Below are 23591 nucleotides of genomic sequence, written 5' to 3' on the forward strand. Positions count from 1 at the left end.
TTTACGCTTTTGCAGAAGGATTATTTTTCTACCAAGATTAGTTATAATATATTAGATTTATTTGATCTAAAAATCGTGATTGTAAAGATGTTGTTATGCATTGAAATTTAGGTAATAAAAATAAAATTTTAAATTATTTTTTAAAGTACTTTTTGTTCACATGAAGCATATGCTTCTTAGTCAAATTTTAAAATAAAAGTTTTAATTTTCCGCCTTTTCCGTCTTAAAATAATCTTCTATAATAAAATTATTCTAAGACAGTAAATTAGCAGATTAATCAAAAAGAATTTGACTGTAATCAATTGAAAAAAGTGAAAAAATAATAGTCATAAATCTCGTAAGATCCGTAAGGCCTCTACATACTAGTAGAAATTTCTTTAAAAAATGATTTTTTTAAGAAAAATTTCCCCTATTCTTGTAGACAGAAACGTCAGAATTTTTTTTAAAAAAGGCACTTTTTGACGAAAATTGCTTCTAGTGTGTGGACTAAATCGAAAATGCCAATATGGTTCACGACTTCTTCATCATCTCTGTATCTTGATTATATTACTAATTTTAGAGAGGAGTTAAAAAGCTGAAATTCGACATGGGAACAAAGATTAAGGAAGACTCATTAACTAGCATACCACCCCAAAATATTCATTACAATATCAAAAAAATCATCACTAATGCCAATTAGATTATACAATGAGGATATGTTTCTATCTTTCAAGTGCCAACAGATCTTAATGAGGCGAAAAATGAAATATAAAAAATCTGGAAAATGATTGTTAACGGTATTACTTATTCATTTTTTTTTTCATTCAATCAAGCTCGATCAAAAAGTTCTTCGTGACGATTGTTGATAATACCTCTTCTCAGAAAGGAGTTATAAAGTAAAATGCTCTCATTTTGTATGGGGGCTATTAGAATGGAGAGTGGGGGGAGGGGACGGTATGCATGGATAAAAAGTTTAAGTAATACACTGACCCTATATCGAATTTTATCAAGATCGCTTTAACAGTTCTTGCGTAATTTGTTGTCAAATTAGTGATTTATCGGAAGGATAGAGGCTTTTTTACAAGGACTCCCAACGTTTATCGTCCTGGGTTCCAAAATTTTTTTTAATCTTATACCAGTATCTGCAAAATGCGCCTACTCTCATCTCTGGATAAAGATGAATCGGTGTCCATTATATACATTTTACCATTCTTCCTTCTAAGAAATAGTCTTTATGCCCTATAATTTTTCCTCCATAGTTTAGAACATTGGTCCCAGAACAAAAGTTGTTACCTATACGAATGTCTATCCATTGGCATAGGTCCCGTTCGTGGCGATTCCGGGATCGGATTTGATCATTTTCCTTTTGAATATAATTTGAGTTGAAATTCCTTTGTTGAAATTTCATTGGGAGCAATTGCTTGAGAGAAAAATGATAGAACTTGGTGTTTCCTTCTGTCTTATTTATCTGCGGTGAAGTACTCACAATTTTTCTACGTTATTTTTGAGTGATATTATTAAATATTCATTGATTATTGTGTTAATTCACGTTAATGGTGATTTGTACATTTGACCTGAAATGAGATTTTCCTTGTAAATTACGTTTTTCGTGTGAAAAATGGTAAATTTTCTAAGAGATTCTCCAGTGATACTCCTTATTTAAGACCGGTGTTTCTCTCTCTAAATTTCGTGAAGTTTTAGCTTTTGTGATGACTAGGTTGTATAAATGCCTGGAGAAACAAAGGAGCATAAGCTTTGCGACCGAAATGTAAGTGAAAAAAGCCTTAAAAGGCTCCCGGAAAGGCCAGGGTATGCGTGAATCCACGCGTACTTGGAGTATCGAAGTCAACTCACTTTAATGCATGATATGGAAAGTTTCCGGGCTTCTTGTAACATTTTGCGGTTCCCTTACATGAACAGGAAGAAGACTTGGTAATATAGGTTCGTGAAATGGAAAACAATGGGCATTCTATTGACGCGAATTAGCTGTCCAAAATTGCAAGAAAATTGTCCAAATTAGCAACCAAGATGTCCATAATTAAAGTCAAATTCACCTCTACATATCAGTTCATTTTTAAACGTATTAAGACTAATATTTTAGTAAAACCAAAAACAATAAACATCTTGCCAAGTTTCTAAACAACTCTTCTAAAAAGAGAGTAACAGAAAAATCTATTAGTATTGAAAATATCGCACTTCAAACTTAGAACATTGATGCTTATATTCACCCTGTCCAAAATTATGAGCCCTTACCCTAGTTATCAAAATGAAATATTACAATACAAAAAATAAGTGTCCTGTCGATTTAATGCATTTGAAGCAATTTATTTCAAAAAAATCTATTAGTGGATATCCTAACCTCGAACTAGATTGTCAGTTTCTAGACTCTTAGGGCTTCAGCACACCTTTTAGATCATGAGAATTTCACAAGAGCAAAATTCACATCTCTTCCTTTCTCAAAAATTTTTGCTTATGTCTTTCCTACTCTTTCGCACTCTTCTTCTTCTTCTTTTGAACATCACACCAAATTAAATTTATTTTAGTCCAATTTTAAGTGCAAAAGAATGGGATAGACTTATGTAAATCTTTTGAGAAAGAAAGGGACGCGAATCTTGTTTTAATGAAATTTTACCGATCTAAAAAGTGTTCCGGAGCCATTAGAAACAATAAGACATTTCTGTGATGACTGAGAAACCTTCAAAAAGATTCGCGAAATAAAATAGTCAAGAAACCCTTTCCATTGGGATATATTACTGGGTTGCCCCTGGATTTAAGTGTAGGATGTCGTAGCAAAATTAAATTTTAAGTAATAAATTTGGTAAATATCTCTTATTTAAGACGATATCTTTACGAATAATTGACCAGAAACATAAAATGAATTAAATTAAAATCCTTTTTAGCAATGACTGGAATTTTAGGGAGAGAGTTTTGATGAAAAACCCAATGTAATTTCTGTCAGAGGCACTTTGAGCTTGAGATGGAATTTTGCTTAAAAATTTACGAGGATAATTTAATCAGTAAAATGAAAATTGACAACACAGATTCCCATTAATACAACTTGAGAAAAATTTCCTGAACAAGGACTAATTAATTCGAAACGAAATTTTCTTTCTATTTTCTGCAATTTCCCTGTGGGTAGATTTCATTTATCTCAAGTATTTTATACTACAAGAACCTTACTTTATATTCACATAAATATTAAAATGCTGTGGATAGATATGAGAATATTATCTGGAATTTATGGTATTTACAGTTGGATAAGATTTTCCCCTATATTTCAGCAGTGGAACAGAAATCTAAAATATTTTGTATTTGGGATTAGTTTAAAACTTACAAAAGGGATTCTGTGGATATTGAACTCATGTGAATTGAATTATATTTAAGGGGATATTTTCCATAAAATATCATTTTTTAGACAGGTTTAAGCAGAGTAAGAGCAAATCCTCTAACAAGGACATGAGATAGAGTATTAAGTCCTCCTTTGAAACCATTCAAATTGACTCTCTGGTCTTTTCTTTTTTCCTTTCATCTCTCAGCAAGATTCCCCCAACATAATATCAAAATGTAATATCCTTGTAATTTTGTTATTTTAGGATATTCTCTCCAGGACAAGGTGGAGCATACCTTCGTGGATTTTTAGTTTAGAAAGTTCTCTATCGGTATAGTTTGTTATTGAATACGGGGTTGGGCAGCATAAGTTGAATTTGAGTGGTTCGAAACATTGGAACAATATAATCCCAAATTTGTGTGTTGTTATGCAAATTTCTGAATGGGTCAGATCAACACAAAACAGACCGCAGCAACAAGAAGGGGTTGCATCTTTATATGGAAATTCCATGTAAAGTTATGCCATTAAAATATTTTGTTACTTTACAACTAATTTACACATTCTCCCCCCAGACATAAATTTTCATTCTCCGCTCGAGAGAAATTTTACCCACAATTTCCCTGAACAATGAATTCAGAATCCAAGAGACTTAGATACAAAGCCGAATTCGACGGATTCCAGGGAAATGCAGTGAAATTAACCCATATAGAGAAAGGCTTTCAGGCTTCGCACACATTATGGCTTTGAGCATATCATATTTTTCCAATGTTCCTTTAATGAATGTGATCTAATTTTCTTGAGGAAATTGGTGACTTGAGACTAGCTAAATATGGAAAAAATATAAAGTTTTCACAACCAGAATACGTGGAAAGCCTGAAAGCCTTCCTCTACGTTTTAATCATCAAACTAATCAAACCGATCACTAAAGAAATTGAGAAAGAGCCTATCATAACCCAATAATAACTAACACATATTCATTACCTGTAGTACAATATCCAAGACAGGGGGTGACATTAGCTCTGAAAAATGCGACCAGTTTTAGTGTAATTTTTTCCTATTTTCGTACACATTTCACGAGATACCTCCAAAACTACGTAGGTTGCCAATTTGGGGTTTTCGGTTGCCTATTCTATATTAAATTGGCTTGTATTTTGTATTTGTATTATTCGCTAATTCATTTGCAATGACAGAAAATAGCTAATGAACTAAAAAGTTTTTTCGGCACGCTAGAAACATATAGGAGACATAGAAAATGTCATGCCCCTGATCCAAGACAAAATATTTCCTGGATGCAGCAGATGGGGCATTATTCCGGTCAAAATGATCCATCTACACCTTTTAGATCAGGAAAATTTTATGTAATCTAAATCTACATCTCTTTCTATTCCAAACTTTTCCCATAAACCTATTTCACTATTTCCCGTTCTTTTTATTTTGAACAAAAAAACAAATTCAACTTAGTTCAATTTAATTTGAGGGTCAATGGCTTCGGTAGGGAAAAGGCTCAAAATTTTGGACATACTGCTTGTAAGAACAATGTTCTAAGTTTGAAGTGCGATATTTTCAATACTAATTGACTTTTTTGTTACTCTCATTTCAGAAGGGTTGTTTAGAAACTTGGCAAGCTGTTTATTGTCTTTGGTTTTACTAAAATTAGTCTTAATACGTTTAAAAATGAATTGATATGTAGAGGTGAATTTGACTTTAATTATGGACATCTTGGTTCTTAATTTGGACACTTTGCTTGCAATTTTGGACAGCTAATCCGCCTCAATAGAATGCCCATTGTTCTCCATTTCACGAACCTATATTACCAAGTCGTCTTCCTGTTCATGTAAGGGAACCGTAGAATGTCACGAGAAGCCCGGAAACTTTCCATATCATTCATTAACTCCTTCCGGACCGCAGCATATGCTGCAAGCCAATTTCACAATTTTTAATCAAAAATATCTAAGCTTAGGAATTAATGGAAGTTCTACAAAAAATATCTTACATTTGGACATCCTTATAGTTTGTAATCATCCACAAGAATCGGATTTTTATCAGTTCTGAATAATTAAAAAACATTGTTTTTGATAGAAGATGCATATGCTTCTTTGGGTACTACAGTCCCAAAAGAGACGAAAGAGTTAAAGTGAGTTGTTTTCGTTACTCACAATAAGCGCGGATTCGCGCATTCCCTGGCCTTTCCGGAAGACTTTTAAGGCCTCTCTGACTACATGTCGTTCGTAGAGATGATGCTCCTTTGTTTATCCAGGCATTTATGTAACCTAGTCATCACAAAAGCTAAAACTTCACGAAATTTCGAGATAAGAAACACCTGTCCAAAATAAGGAGTATCACCTCACTGGTGAATCTCTTAGAAAATTTCCCATTATTCACACGAAAAAGGTAATTCACAAGGCAATCTCATTTCAAGTCAAATGTAATCACTATTAACGTGAATTAACACAATATTCAATGAATATTTAATAATATCACTCAAAAATAACGTAGAAAAATTGTGAGTACTTCACCACAGCTGAATAAGACTGAAGCAAACACCAAGTCCTACATATTTCTTGTAAGCAATTGCTCCAACTGAATTTTTAACAAGGCAATTTCAACTCAAATCATATTCAAAATTTGATGAATTTAATGCTAAAATCTTCCAAAAAGAACAAATATTGAGATAGAATTCATTATTCATCAAATATTGGAATACATATCCATAATTTCAATCAATTTATTTCTAGTGTCCAATTTTACCCTCAAAGTGTCCAAATTTAGAAACTGTCCAGAATTATGAGCTCTTCCCCTACACCTTTTATATCAGTAAAATTTCATTAAGTCGAAATTCTAATAATTTTCTTTCTCATGAGTTTCGCTTATGTCTTTCTCGGTCTCCCGCACAAAAATAATTTTGTGTAGCCTAAAACTAGAAAATATTAGAAACAGTTTTTAAAATCAGACTACAAAAATTGTTCCTTTTTGAAAATTAAGAATTTCATTAAGTCTTAAATCACTTTTATCTGCTATGTGAATTAATTTATTGGGATCTTTCATCTTTCTAAATTTTTTTCCTTCTTGATTTATTTCTTAGGATTATCTTGATGATCTTGGTGATAAGCATGATCGATTACTTTTAACTCTTTCCTTAGCAATCACGCAGGAAATACTAAATAAATTTTACTGCAGAGTGTTGAAATTTTGAAAATTTTCGATTCTGATTTTTGCAGTATTTGGTGGATTTGCATTGAAGTACTTGAAAGTAGTTTGAGGAAATCTGTAAAGACAGAAAGAATATATTAGTAAAGAAGAAAACTTATACACTTCTTTTGTACAAATTTTCGCAAATTTATTCACTATGATTTACAGAAAATTGATTTATTTAAGATAATACCTTCCTACACTGAGAGAAATCCGAAAAAGTTAAAATAGCATTCCGGAAATGTTAATTTTACCCTGCATTATTGATGCGAAATCGGTGTAAATATTACTCTTTTTAGGTGTATTAGGGGTTAAAGATACCCTTTGTCATGTTAATTTTACCCTTAATAAGGTGTAAAATTAACATTAAAAAATGTTGATATATTTTTGCACTTAAAAGTGTTAAATCTATGAGAAAAAAAAGTTAATCGCACCCTCTTTTTTTTCTCAGTGTACTCCTTCCTCTCCTCGAAGTCCAATAGATTCTAGGTTTAGAATAGTTTCCCAAAACACAGAAAATTTCTCTTATGACACTTTTAAGAATTCAGAATTTCTGTTTTTTGAGATTTTAGCTTTTTCGGGATCTAGGCCTTTTCGGAATTTTGGCTTTCGGGATTTTGGCCTATTCGAGATTCTGGCCTTTTCAAGATTTTGGCTCTTTTCGGATTTTGGTATTCGGGATTTTAGCTTTTGGAATTTTGTGCCTTTTGGGATTACGATTTTTCGGGTTTTTGGTGTTCGGGATATTGGCATTTCGGGATTTTGGCCATTTCTGGATTTTGGCTTTCGCAATTTTGACTGGGACCCTTCCCATCACCGTCAAATTCTTAAGAATTTGTCCCACTAAACTTCCTCTCCTACTAAACTACTAAACTGCTAAGACACTCTGGTATTTTTTAGTACTGACTTGGGCTACAAAATGTCTGAATTGAAAAATCGTCTACATTTGGCGTCAGGCAATGGTGGGAGCAATTGTGTTATCGGCATAATCTTGTTTTTTTTTTTCTTAACTCAAATTTAAAATACGCACGATTTGTCTTACGTTGTTGAGTCTTTGGAACGTCCACTTCTTCTTGCTGAAATATTTGCATGTCCATTGATTTGTTGCTTAATTCTGCATATTTTCCGATAGGAGACTGTATGGTTTTTTATACAAAGATGGAAGAGATATTAGCCAGGAGTTAACCCATTCAGTCAATGTACCAGAAATACTTGAGATAGGATGTTCATATTTTGGGATTAGTTTCCTACAGGTTAATAGATGATTTTTCTGAAAAGAAATAATTTTTATCCATTATGGGGGCGCGGGTAGCCGCCCTCAAACACGCGTCTTAACGGTCACTGAATTTAAATTCTGTTCAATAATTCACTACAAACTCTATTGATTATATAGAGTAACTATCCAAGAAACCAAATAGGCAACCAAAATTAAAATCAGGAAAGAAGATGAAGGTCAATTTTAACAAATTCGACGGGATGTCGCATTTTCCGTCCGCCATTTTGAGCAAAATTTTTGCATGACTTTCTCTATCGGGCTATTTTTCCTAAGTAATTGAAGAACTAAAGTAATTAAAAATCCATTACCGATAGAAACTCGAATATCAATTGCCCTGGAATAAATCATCTGAAATCACTCAATTTGCGTATGATGTATAATACCATGGTAAGGAATGGGTTAAGGTGTTTTTGGAATTCATTATAATACTTGGAATAGACTCGATAGTCCTAATCAATAGGGGGAAGTAGGACACTTTTGAATTGGGGCAGCGTTTTTGAATTTAGGATTTAAATTACATTATGATAAAGAAGATAGGGCTCCATTCCATTCAAAATATGAGAAAAAACCCAATTTCAAAGCTGCTCCAATTCAAAGGTGCGTCACTTCCTCCTTTACCTTCCAGGACAAAGTACTTTACTAATTTACTCACGGTTCAAGAAAAATCTGGGGGTTCTACGATTGACTTATCGGTGGGGTAACCAAAGACACCAAGTGACTATCTGCCATCGTTTTATCTTCTAAATCTCATGTCAAACGGACAAATGCGTTGATATAAATATTTAAAAAGTTGCAATACTACAATGTTCTTCTCATTTCGAGCATTACGAAAGTGAGCATCTATTTGAGAGCTTTACATAAACTACTCAACAAAGCTTACACGCAAAATGATCCTCTCTCTTCATGCTTTGTATTGTATTATATAGCTTAAATGCGGTTGAAGTTTCTCTCTAAACATTTTCAAAATCAACCAGACCTAAACCCACTCTAAACTATAACCTTTGTAGCCTCAAGTGTTATCTTTATGTTCCAAGATGTATCCAACATTGAACCATTCTCAAGTTCATACACTCTACACAAATTCTTTGGTGTTTCCTGGCAAACGGTGATACTCGATGATTTGAAACAATGAATGATAATCCTGTGCGGTTTGAAATGTCAAGTTGTATCATTAGTTTCAAGTACAGGAGTCCTTGGGACTTGAACATAACCACAGAGAAAGGGGTTTGCAGTTAGTACAACACCAAAATGCGTCCCCTTTTCATTTCAAAAGCCCTTCCCCAAAGGTAATGCCACCTGTGCCATTTAAAGCTCTAAACCTGACGGAGCCTGGGTTCGAGCTTTTCTCCCATTCCTCCCCTCCCCCACCCACCCAAAAGTCAAAATGTAAATTCTGTGTGAGGTGGAGTGTGTAACGGAACCAGCATAAAATGTCCTATTTGCATAATTATACGACAATGTGACTTTCTCTTCCAACTATGCTATTCATAACTCTAATGGGTCATGAACAAATCCTGGTGACTATCTGTTTCCGGAAAAGGGGGAGGTGGAACTGCGTGTGGGTGGTATTGCTTGGCGTCATATTTCGATTGCCGGGGGGAGCTTGAATTTTCGTGTTGATGGAAAAGGAAAGGGGCGGATGGGAAATTATCCCAAAGTGCACAATCATCGCTCCTTCAGTCTCTCTCGGGGTGTCTCTCCCGACAAAATGCCAGCTGTAATGATGGAGTATGTCGGGCATGCTTATTTGTGATATCAACCATTGTATAATTTATGTTCTTGAGAGCTAGGATGCCCTCAATTGTGTTTAACCCAATGGGGGGGCAGGAAAATGTGGATAGGGATAACGGGGATGAACTCAAGGGGATGATACTGTGATCGAAAATAGTGTACCGATAGATGAAAGTGACTCAAAGTCTTATGAAGTGCAAAAGGGAGCAGGAAGGCAGTTATTGAACTTCTAATTAAGCTCCACGCTAAATATATTTAAGCCACGCCCAAGGCCACGCCCCCTATTCAAATGTCAAATAAATCTTTTTCTTCTTACTAAAGATTTCTGTAGATAGTATTTTTATGAGACTAAATTGAAACTAATTTTATTGTACGTTAAGCTAAAGTATCCCCGCCCCTAAAAAATAAATTCACTCTTTCTTTAATGTGCTTTTTAATTTTACATTTCCGCCAAAAACGATAGGGGAAATTGTCCTTAAAAACATATTTCTTTACAAAAATTGTTCTCAGATGTATAGGGTCATAAACTGAGAGACTTTTAATAAAAAAGTCATACAATTCGATAGAAAATTAGTACTGGATATGTAACGATCACTTGCGATTAATGAAACACGGGTTTTGATCTGGATTTATGGTGCTACTTCTTTGAAAAAGTTGAAAAATAAAACGGAAAATCTTTTTCCTGGACATTTTTTTTAGTACATGACTGTTTTTATGTGCTTCTGCGTTATCGACTTTTCTTTAGTTTGATTGCTGTCATGACTGTTTGGTGGTTTTCAGTTACAATGAGGTCTGAGGAGAAACGTCCGTGTCAAGAACCAAAAGAAAAGTCGATAATACGAAAGCACGTAGGGTAAGTGTGCCAAATTTCGGCATAGTTGCATGTAAACACCGAAGTCCTAAGTTTGAAATGCTATATTTTTAATAAATATTGATATTTTTTGTTGCTTCCTTTTCGGGAGGGTTGTGTGGAACCTTCAAGACTAGTTTATCATTTTTGTTTTCTTTAAATCACTTCCTAAAATATAGAAAAATTAATAAAAATATGGACATTGCTTTGGGTAGTATTTCGGCCACTTTGTGTGAAATTTCGGCCACCTTTTATCTGACCACCTGTTGTGACGCAACGGAGAGAAAATTTCAAAACGTCAAACGGAACGAGTTTAATGCGTTAATATGACCCACAAGCTCTGAGATCTTCCGCGTAATTTGTCCTAAACACCTGAAGAGTAGCATCTCAAATTTACGCGCAGATTCCCGTATCAATTTGCACTTCCTGAACTCTTCCAATGCCTTTTCCATATCATCTTTTTCATAGAAGCGATAGTTTTTTTCTCTGGACATTGTAGAACTCAGAAATTGAAAAAGAAAACATAAAATTAATAAGAAATTTAGGAAAGCAAAAGATGTGGCCGAAATAGGCAACACTACCTCACCGGAGAGACGCTCACAAAGTATATACTTTTTTACGCGAAATACAGGATCCAGCTGGAAAATTTTACTCGAAATTTAAAGATTGATTCACTATTAATATAAACATAAACAATCTTTAATGAAAACTAATCAATTTTCATGAAAAACACCGAAGGAAAACTTTCTGCACTTCACCACAAATCACAACACTGCTAGAGACACAATCGATCTGTCACATTTTTTGTAAGACTCTTTCCACACTAAGTTTTTACAACGCAATTTAAATTCAAATTATACCTAAAATTTAACTGTCTTTGTGTTAATACATCCTAAAATGAATAAATATTTAAAAGTAAAATGAATTCATTGACTATTCGAAGATTACATACATAATTTTAATTAATTTATTTGCATGGCCGAAATTAGAAGCTGGCCGAAATTGGGCACACTTCCCCTAAAACAGACACGTTCTAAAAACAATTTAAGTGAAAGATCTTCCCTTCACTGTTCTCAAATGTTTCTGCATTATCGACTATTCTTTGCGTTGTTTCCTGTTACAGTAGTTGCCCTCAGACCTCATTGTATTTGAAATGAAATTGGTAATATATCTTTTGGACACTTTTTTTAGCACATGACTGTTCTCATGTGCTTCTGCGTTTTCGACTTTTCTTCACTTTGATTGTCGTCACGACTGATTGTTGGTTTTCAAACAAAATGAGATCTGAGGGTGACAGCCGTGACAGGGATCAACACAAAGAAAAGCCGAAAACGCAGAAAGACATAAGAACAAACATGTACTAAAAACTATTTAGGAGAATATGTTGCACTCATTATGGAAGATGTACGTTTTTCAGCGCTTCACTGTTATCAAATATTTTTGCATTATCGACTAATTTTTGCGTTGTTTCTTGTCATGGTAGTCCCCATCAGACCTCATTGTATTTGAAATGAAATGGGTAATCTAATCTTTTGGACACTTTTTTAGTACATGACTGTTCTCATGTGCTTCTGCTTAATTGACTTTTCTTTGTTTTTATTGTTGTCACGTTTGGTGGTTTACAAACAATGATTTCTGAGGAGTATTACCGTGACAGGAAGCAACATAATGAAAAGTCAATAATGCAGAAATACGTGAAAACAGACATACTAAAAACTATTTAGGAGAAAGATTTGCCCTCTTCATGAAAATGAAGAGTTTTTAGCACTTTACTGATCTAAAGTGTTTCTACATTATCGACTTTTCTTTGGGTTGGTTCCTGTCTTGACTCTTCCATTACCCATTCCTCGCCGTCTACCAAACAGTCGTGACCCAAACCAACAATAAGAACATTAATTAAGTAGAACCTTTGAGAACAGTAGGGGGAAGTGGGGCACCTTTAAAAGTGGGGCACCTTTGAAATTGGGATTTTTCACCTATTTTTAAATAAAATTGAGCCTTTTCGTAATATAATTCTGCTTCTCAATCAGTTTGTGCATCTAAATTATATCACGATAAGGCACAATTTTATTTAAAAATAGGTGAAAAATCCCAATTTCAAAGGTATCCCACTTATAAAGATGCCCCACTTCCCCCTAAGGTTCTAAAAACTTGTTCATTTATAATTGTTACTTGAACTAAGATCAATTGGACAAATCGGATTTAAGATTCTTAAAAATTGATTATAGAAATGTTGAAAGGGTGGGGGAAATTAGGAGAATTGACATAATGCCACGCCCCTTTTGTAGCCCTGCCCACTTGTTAGCATTGTTCCTACCCAAAATAATTCTTTTCTCGTCTTTTAAGATGTTTAATTTATTGAAACTGGCAAAAGTCTGTAAAAAGTATTATCATTTACACTATCAGGATATTTTTGAAAAATCGTATGGGAGGCGTGGTCTGTTTCTATGCAGGCTAAATACGAAAGAACAAAATTGAAACATTGAATTAATTATGATGCTTCGCTTTAGCAGTTTTTTAAAAAATAAGTTCTACAAAACCTTTGGAAATGACAGAACCGACAAAACCGACTGAACGATAGGAAAAAAAATCATTGCCATATTTCTTTTTAAGCCCCGCCCTATTTTTTACTTATCTTTTGTGTACAGTTTAAATTTTTATTCGCATTCTCATGAGACTGGAAGTATTGAAAATTGTTTTATAAAACTTAATATATGTAAATTCCTACAGTTCTTTAGCCAAGTTCCATTGAGGGCATGGCCTAATTTTCTATCTAATTTTAATCTGTGTTCAATTTGTAATTGCTGGTAATGGTTTGCTTGAAAATTTGATTGTAGGATCACAGTATCACACATTGAAAAATGATTAAAAAAATATATAAATATACACCGAGAAAAATGTGGATGGTAAAATTTACCATCCTCCATACAAAATTCTAATGGCCGGATAGTAAAAAAGTCACCCAGCAAACGCGATATTAAATTGGACTGTCAAAAATTGTAGAATCTATTGCATGGATAGTAAATTCTAATAGCCGGATGGTAAATTCTAATATCCCCGGATATTAGATTTTACTATCCGGATGGTAAATTTTACTGGCAGGATAGTAAATTTTACTAGCCGGATATTAGAATGAAAAATGTCGGAAAAATTTATTTTTCCTTATTTTCATTGATTTTTGGCCATTGTTTGAGGGCTTGGGGCCCTTCCTGGATGACATTCTCTGTATTTCAAGCCATTTTGATGCGTGAAAATCTTTTTCCAACATTGACGACTCAGCCGAGATTTGAACACGCGACCTTTGTGATGACAGTCCAGCATCTTCCAGCTGCGCCACGAATTGCTATAATATATTCAAAGCATATCGGGAACCGTTGCATCGGCACCCACGATATTCCAAAATGACATTCTAACAGCAGGATGGCAAATTTTACTGGCTTGGATAGTAATTTCAATCCAAATTACTATCCTCCGTTAAAATTTACTGTCTTCCAGTTAAATTTTAACATCAAATATACGGCCAGTAAAATTTACTTCCCGGATATTAGAATCTAAGACAGGTCAATGTAAAATCTAAAGGAGGATAGTAGATTTTACCATCCGGCTGTTAGAATTTACTAGCCATAGGATAGTAAATTTTAAAATGTCAAGATGGTAGATTCTAAAGGAAAGTATCTATGGAGGATGGTATTTTCTACTATCTTTTGAGGCAGTAGAATTTAAAGACACGATTTGTAGAAAATACCATCCAAATTTTTCTCGGTGTAGTTAACTGTAATTCCCAAAGGGGCGTGACCTAAAATTCCTTCCCATTGAGAAGGTACAAAAAGCTCTAGGACTTAAGTTGACTGATTTTTGGGAGACTTCTAGAAGCCGTAGATGCGAAAAGAAGTTTTCACATAGAAAATCTATAAATACTAGAAGTAGTGTACTCGGTGTACTGATTATCCATCATACTCTCTTCCCCTTGGGTGGAAAAAAATTTCTAATAGTGTATGTCTTTTTTGGGGCACTATTTTATTCTCCTCAAACAATCACATAAGGAACATCGATAGGAAAGGCCAGGAAATGTTCAAGAGGCGTTTCTCTATTTCTTCAGTTGTTCATGGCCCCAAAATGAGCTCCTGGGGGATGATGATGTCGGGCCACAAATGGAGCAACTTGGATTGAGAATAGAACAGACTGGGATTGTGCACAGGGCGGATGGAGGATTGAGAAGATAAAGAAATGGGATGCTTCCGTGAATATTTGGTTTGGTTTTCAAACTGAATGGAGAATTGAGGCAGAATACTAGAAATTGGAGATTCTTTTGTTATGAAATTCTCTCTGTATCACCAAAAGAATTTTCTTATACACTTCAGTTTCAAGTTAGTTTGACAATGTACTTGTGGCTAATGTTTCTTTTTAAAGACTGAGAAAAAATGTGAGGTTAAAAAACGAAATATAACCGTTACGTTAATAGTGGTCCTTACGTCCATACATCTCAGTGACCTTGAAAGATTACTTTATGGATATCTCAAGGTCATTTGGTAAAGTTTCTACTCTAAATACGTCTAATATGTAATTTAGCTCTTCAATCTGATTGTGCAACAGAATATATCATGATAAAGCTCAAGTTTGTTTAAAAAAAGGGAAAATCCTAATTTTAACGGTGCCCCACTTTCAAAGGTGCTCCGCTTCCCCCTATAGTATTAACATCTACTCTGAATACACCTTGAACTCTCCTACTTTTTCCTTGTAGTACACTTTTTCTCTAAAAAAAATCAATTTTTATTCATTTGAGAAAGAAAATTGTATGAATCTGGATGTGAATGGATGAGAGAATCCTTTCCTTCTTCCAGACTTGCAATAAAATACATTCATTCACTCTTTTCGATCATTTCATCTGATATATGAACTTTTCATGTGCTCTACGTTGTCTTCTGCATTCATCTCGCAATGTATAAGGATGAATTTGAAATGCAAAGGCTAAACATAAAGACGGGAAAAGGCTATACTTGGCAATGGGTTCATGGCATGAGATCAATGAAATGATATAAACTATGTAGTAATTCAAGTTTTGGGGCTTTAGTTCCTCATTTTGATTCATTCTCTGAGCTTTGATTATGCCTAAATATTCACAGAAATTCTGCCTTTTCTTCTGGCACGTGAAGAGCTTTCGAAGCTTTTTTTAGTGGTTCTTCTCACGTTTGCGGGGTGAATGGTCTAAAATTGTGGTAAGACTCTACATCCCATATTCTTATTTCCTCTTTTTCCGAAGAATTTCTTTCTATTTCTGACTGTTTGTCGCCTACAACGAAATTTTTCTTCCAACTCTAAAAATAGGTTCAGGCGACAAGTTACATTTTCCATAAAAAGAAAAATTGTTAAATCTCATATGCTTAAGCTCCTCTTGCAAAGTAGCTGCTTGAGGGGTCTATCATTCGGAGATTCAGAGAGCTATTTTAATATTTTTGTGATTTATAAATCTTTTTTTCTGGTTCTTATTAATTTTGTTCAACTGAAAAGAATTTATGCAAAATTTCACAAAAATTCTCAATAAAATCGATTTTAGGATACTCTAACAAAAAGTTTTGTCAAAGTAGCAAGAAAAGTTTGTCAAAAGGATTGCATACAGGAATAGAAAAGGATACAGAAAGGATTGACAAATCGGCGGACAACTGAATCTTGTAAAAAAAATATCAAAAGCATAGTTTTCTAAAAGTAAGAAAAAGTTTTGTGAAATTGATGAACAACATCCTTTTGACAAAATTTGACAGGATGAATTTTTTAATCAGTTTTTTTCAGTGTTTTATTTATATTTATTTATTTTATTTCAATTCAATTCAATTCAATTTATTCTCTCACTATGCTTGATTGCGGCTGCCGACCGTCTTCACTACCGATCTCATCAGGTAAACGGCAGAAACCACTGAATCTTTTATTTATTTATTTATTTTATTTATTAGTTTTTCATTTATAAATAAATTCAGAAAGAAAAGATGTAATGTCAATCGCTAAAAAGAGCTAAAAACCGATTTAGTCAAATTTGGAATCTTCAATCTTTGGAAATTACAGGAGACCACCTCACTTTTTTACGATTTTGTGATTTTAATACACGTAGAAAGAGAATTTAATAAATTTTCAGATGATATAAGTCATAAAAGTTCGTTATTGGAAAAGTATTAAAAATTTTTTCTCTTTCTTATTACTTGTGCAAATTTGTTTGAAATAAAGGGGCACAAAATAGATTTATCGTTCAATTTTTTGTGAAATAAGGGTCTAACTCAAGCAAGTCAATCCCTTGTCATTCTAATTTCAAGTAAATTTGCGCGTCATGTAGAATGATAAGGAGCTAATTCAAAAAAAAAATGAAAGGTAAAAATATGTATGTTTCGATGTTTATACAGTAAAACCCCGCTATAGGCCATCGCTCTATAGTCCACAATTTATCGACCGTTGACTTCAAAACACTGATTTTAAGTTAGGTTATGTTTTTTAGTACGCGACATGCAATGTTGTCATAATTATTTGCATATTTTTGGCAAACTTTATAGAGTAGTTGTGATAATTGTGATCCATAATGAAGAAAGCGAGGACAAGTAATCGCAAAGAAAGTGGAAGCCGTCGAGCAATTTCAATACTAAAAGTCATTGATAATTTTAAAAAATGACATGGACTATAGTGCGACCCAAGTGTCAAAACTGGAACCAAATATTGATTATAGCGAGGCTCTACTGTATCAATGCTCATTCAAGTAGAAAAGAAATAAATTGTTTTCGTTCAGTTACTGAATTGAGATAATTATTTACATAAAGTTGAATCTTTCATGCTACCTCCTGAAAAATGGCTAAAAATGAGTTGGTTCCTTGTAATTTCCAAGGTGTGATTTGAAAGGTCTTGAAATTCTAAACCGGACTGCTTCGGTCATAATCGGTAATTAATTGGTGAAGTATTGCTATTGATAGCCACTCTTTCAGGATAAGAAAACACAAAATTCCGTGCCACTTCTTCGCCTTGGATTTTCTGACGAAACTGAACCGGTTACAATCGGTTTTGAACCAGTAACGAACTGATTATGAACCAATAAGTTACTTTTTAATCTGAAAATCTATTGTATTCATTGTAGGCTATTCAAAACTATTCTGGGTTATCTTTTGAGCGATATATGAATAGGTTCTAATCGGTTGTGGACCGGTAAACGTTTATTGATGCGAATGCACTTTTAAAATACAGTACTGAAGTCATAAGTTTGAGTATGGGACATGGGACTCTTTTGCCATCACTTTTTGGTCTTCTGATCCATATAAAATTCAAACGATTCGAAATAACAACTTCCAGTCTTCGACAACCCCTCTTAAAATAACAATGTCCCTAGGTTAATCTTTTTCTATTCACCCCGTCCTCCCTCATTCGAGGAAGGATACAACCAATCTCCGAAACGTCATAAAGAGTAGGAAATAGAGAAGTTTAAAAAAAGCCTATACCATGTGTCTTTACTCCAAACTTAAAAGCTATTTCGCTAAAGAAAATTAATCAACCAATAGATAGCAAATAGTTAAAAAAATATATATCGAATTTTTTTCGCCCATATTGGCTGATTTGACCTTATTTTCCACTTTTGTATGCATTATGAAACCTACTTCTAAGTATAGATCAACCATAGGCATTATATTCGTAAAAAAAAGCACCAATTGCTAGAATGTGTCTCAATAAGAGCTTTGAAGTGTTGCATGAATGTCTCACGGAATAAGAAAAAATATATATGTATTGCAAAAATTCCTCTTGCTCGAATCGTCTTGGTTGCCACCCAGTTGGAGGCCTTAGAAGGTGAATTTTCAATAAAATTTTCCAGGGTTTGAGGCTCATTCAGCTCCACACTTTCCGTTTTTGCGTAATCGCGCCAAGTGGAAGAATTCTTGAAGATCAAGAGACAGAGAAATAGCAGGAAATGATGTGAATATTATCGCAATAATGTATGAAAAATGAATGTCTCCTTTTCATTTTCTTTTCAATGTGAATTTGTTCCCATACGCGACAAAACTCTTTAGATGAAGGGCCTCAACATGAGAAAACGTCACTTTAGATGAGGTAAGAAAAAAAATTGAAATGGAATAAATTCGCTTAACTCTGTGTAATGTGGATAATTTTGAGGGGAAACGAATGGAGAAAAGGAGTCCCCATGGTTCCATATGAAATTCATTTAATTCTTCCTCTTTTATCATCAATCTTACGATTTTCAGTAAAGTCTATATGGCAGTTTCTCCCTCGTTTTTCTCGTTATCCTTCGAACATAATCACATCTCGAAGTTGACGATGGGATGAATTTAATGCCACGCACGTGGAAATATCCCATGAAGCATTGTCAGTGTTATTATGGAAAATTTTTCCCTTAAATTCATTTCAAAATATTTCTAATTCAATTGTCTTCAAAATCATTGTTGTATGCCAAGAGGTGTATATGGAAGATTGTACTTAAATAGAAATTGAAATCCTTGTGCAGAAGATTTGCAATATACATAGGTCTGTCAGGAGAAAAATTTGCAAAGAATTAAATCGAAAAATAATAAAAAATCTTTAAATACTTTAACAGATTTATAAAATTATTGATACTGTTCAAAACCACTAATCTTATAAAATCAATACAAAAATACTTTCTAGATAATATTAATTTATAGGGGGGTTATCGAAGAACGGAAGTCATTATCTTATACCGTTTGACCTCTATTTCAGTAGCAAGTAAACGAACAAACAGTGGAAATATTTGGGAGAGATAAATCATACGGATACAAATACGATTTATTATCGATTGAAATCAATGCAGCCCATATGACAACTTCAAGTCCTTTCCACAAAATCCAAATTTATAAAAATCGGTTGAAAAATAAGCCTTCCAGAGTGATAAAACCTTGACATAGTAATAAATAAATTTCGGATTTTACGATTCAGGGACTATACGTATGCAAGAAGAAAGCGTGGTACCTTCGGATCACTAAATCTTCGAACAACTAATATTTTCTATGTACTTAAATCGATCGGTCAGAATAAGAAATAAATAACACCCAGGAGTGCGATTTGAAGCTGAGATTTTACATGCAGTATATAGGACTTTTGAGATTTAAAATTTCTATAACTTCGAAAACAATTACCTTTCAAGTATAATGTTCACAGTGAAGGTGGAGGGTATAAAGAGTTTCCAAAAAGTGAATAAAACGATTTTTACAAAAAAAAATCGAGTTAGTCGACTCGAATAACTAGTGAATCGTCGAAACAATTTAAGCCATCTCTCTTTTTTTTTTTTTGAAAAATTTGGGGTATTAAACTAGTTATTAAAATAGAATATTATAAGTTAATATTATAGTAGCACGAATGCTACAGGCCACACACCAAAACATACTGGAGTACCCTTCATCGCCTGTCCCTTACCTATTTTAAGATAGCCACGAATCTGGCATCCTCCTCGCTTCGTTGGTGAAGACCGACTGAGGAGTCGATTCGATAGTACCTTCGGAATATCTTATTGAGCATTCACAATCCCATCTAGCGGAACGATAGAAATATCGTAATTTCAAGTTAGGCGTCGTTATAGCACCCCTCAAAATTACCACCCCAGCTGAACAGTGATTGGTACCGCTGGCTTAGAAGAGTCTTCGTCAGGACGGGATTTCTCTCTCCAACTTCTCTAGGCTCAACACCCCTACTACATTATAATCAATTTTGTAATCAAAGAGCAAAAGAGTCTAAAAATGGGGAGAAGTAAAAAAAGCATCTTAGAAGGGATCTCGAGGAGCAGTTGGTAAAAATGCTATAGTTAGCTCTTCGGTATGGTGAAATCCCTGGCTTTATTCTTGCAGTTATGAGTTATACGGGCTTCAGACCTAAGACTTAGCCATGTGGCTTAACTGTTCTAATTTCTTATCAATCAAGATTTTTTTTGGAGAAATTTAACTTAGGATTGGATTATTAAAGATAAGTGACCTATAGATTCTCAAAAAGCACTAAAATTGCTCGCTATTCGGGATTTTGAGACCTTTGGGAACTGGGCTAAACTTCTAGTCTGAAGACCGCCTTAGATTCTGGACCGCTGCTAAGAACCGAATGTCTGATCACCGATATCTTCAAAATATAATAATACGTGATAAAAACACGATCAAAAATAATGCGGTATAAAAACGTACGAAATTGATCCAGTTTTGCTAAAAAAAAAATCCAGGGCAGGAAACCTATTGGAGCGTTTACAAGGGGCTTAGCTAATTCCTGCATTACAAGATGATATTGTAAAAATGATAACATTGTAACACAGATGTCTCGATACAATTGGTATCTAATATTAAGTATGTTAATTAATTTTAAATACTAACCGTTAATGGCTTTATCACAATCTTTTTATCGAGCAATTCTATTTTATAACTTCATCTTTCAATGCTATCTTACACAAGCTTGAGATTACAGGCTTTGAACAGTTTCTGAACGTATTGAATTTCGACTCAAAATCTACTGGAACATTTGTCATTAATACAATCTCAATTGGAACTGTCGCAAAATGTTACTTTGGGGAATTAAAACAATTATAAACCAAAGGAAAAATAAGATAAGAAGCCTCTATTAGGTTTTTATGATAGTTTCATTCATTTCACCGAAACGTAAGCCTTAGAGCTTTTCCCACCTTGCTTAAAATGTGTTTAGCTTCACATCAAAAGCATTTGAGGTAAGCTTTATTTAAGGAAGTTCCTGAGAATTTAAACAATTGCAAACTACTCGTAAAATAGTCGTATAATAATAATCGTAAAATTTTTTTTTATTGTTTTGATTTAACTTTTCTTTCTGTTTTTGTTTTCTTTTTGTTTCTTTTTCATTTTCTTTTGTTTGTAACTATACGTGAGGGACTTAGAAGTCTGTTGTATGGTTTCTTTATTAAATATATGAAATGAAATAAAATAGATTTAAAAACTTTAACAATTACAATTTTATCACTAGGGACCGAAAGAACAAAAACAAGTTAGAGACGCCGATCTGCAAACAGAAATAAGTAATAATGGGAACCGCTAAACGCCGGGGAAAGAAGGGTCAGCTCAGAAAATTCTAGATTTTTCCAAAGCTTTCGGCTCAGATTCCCAGCCTTCCTCAGCGGTCAAATCTTGTTTTTTCTCGCTTTGCCATAAAATCAGGCAAAGCAAGAAAAGACAAGATTTTACCACTGAGGAAGGCTTGGAGTCTGAGCCGAAAGCTCTGGGAAGAACCTAGAATTTTTCAAGCTGACCCTTCTTACCCAACGTTCATCGGTTCCCATTAATAGTAGATAATCCGGAAAGCCGCATAAAAGTTTTAATAAGCCTCCATACTAACAAGAAATAATCAATTTAAACCATGCATTGCTCAAAAAATGGCTATAAATGTGACAAGATCCCCGAAAATTGATTTGCATTTTCATATTTATTTTATTCCAAAATGGTATGCGTCTGAGTTAAAGATTTCTATTTTTTTTTTAAAGTAAATATGTTTTATGTATTAAATCTCAACATTAATTTTAAAATTAAGCTAGAAATTGATTTTCTTTCTTTAAAAAAAAGTATGTTTATGGCTCGGGTACATCTTTTAGATCAGGAAAATTCCATGAAAAGAAAATTTATATCTCTTTCTTTCTTTCTCGAACATTTCGCATATATCGGTTCCATTCTATTGAACTCTTCTTCTTTTCGCGAGCATCAAAACAAATCAAAACAAATGTAATTTGAATGTAATAAGGAAGAAATAGGTTAGAGGAAATTCAGATTTCACGATAGACATTTCCGATCTAAATGGTGTACCAGGGACATTAGGTATCTGCACTTGACATACTTCTAGGAGTGATATTTGCGCAATATGTTAATATTCAGGTAAGGTTCATACAATACTCATAAGCAAAATGTCATTTTCGCTTTTAGAACATTGATATGATAGAATAATATGCTAATAGCATCAATCCATAGATTGTGTTCCCATACATGTTAAGTTTTTCCCGGCTCAAATATGCCCAATATGCCTATCTGTTGGCTGCCTGTGCACATTTATATTTCTCTCCGCACTTCCTGTGAATGAGCTTTCTGAGCTTTGACGAAATTGGGAGTGAGACCTATTTATGGTTCAATGGTGCTGGGAATAAATGGAGAGTCGTTTGGGGTTTTGATGAAAAATGGGCAGACAAGAGGGATGAAATCTCGGAAAGATGACGAAAAATTGTCAGATGAATTGAAAATTTTTCTATGGACCACCATTATTCTGATCTTGCCTGGAGTACTTCTCCGTCACGAATTTCTATTTCTGCATCAACTTAAGCTACCAATTCAACTTTATTATTTCTTTATCTTTTCATTTCAATACCAAAAACAACTGAAACATTAAATTCATATTCTATTTCAAAAGGAAAGAGGAAAATTAACCATAATACGATCAAAAACTTGCAATACTGAAAAAATAGCTGAAAGAAATTTTCAAAACACTTTAAAAAATCCACTAATTTTTAGCATTCCTACTGCACTGATAATGGCAAAATTTCCTCAGTGATTTTATAGAAGAGGAAAACATTTAAAATACAAACTTTGTTCTGAAATGAAAAACATTTTTCTCAACATTCCATCTTCTCCTGTGGGAATTTTCTAACATTGTTCATACTACTCAGAAAACTTCATGTGTATTAAGAGATTGTGTTATAAATATTTAAATATTTTAATATTGTATAGTTCATTTTAAAAGCCAAAACTTTAACTAAAAACAGAATTTTTCAAGTGGAAATAATTAATTTAAATTTTAAAAAATTATAAACTACTATTAGTTGGAAAAGTGCAACAATGACTTTTTATCATCTTCTCTTAAATAAATAACTATGACTAAATAATGTCTTGTATTTAGCTGAAATCCCAGTGAAGAAAAAGAAACAAATGGGATTCATGAAAACGAATAAATTTAAAATTAGTTATACATCCATAATTTTCAAATGCATTTCTCATAAAATTTTTAAAATAGTCAGTATTTAAAAAAATATGAAAAGGCAAAACTCAACTTAAAACTACTGGCTAAGCATTTCAACTTGGTGGAATGCTCGATCTCGTGATTGACGCTATACCTCAAAAGTACTTTCGCATAATCTACCGTTTACCGGTTCACAACCGATTTATTGTACAGATGAAATTTCTCAAAATATCGTACAAAATAGCCTAGGAGTTGTATAATGGATTAACGGATAAAAATTAGTTATCGATTACGAATCGGTCCTTTATCGT

Source organism: Phlebotomus papatasi, chromosome 1, assembly GCF_024763615.1.
Source record: "Phlebotomus papatasi isolate M1 chromosome 1, Ppap_2.1, whole genome shotgun sequence".
In the NCBI taxonomy this organism is placed as follows: Eukaryota; Metazoa; Arthropoda; class Insecta; order Diptera; family Psychodidae; genus Phlebotomus; species Phlebotomus papatasi.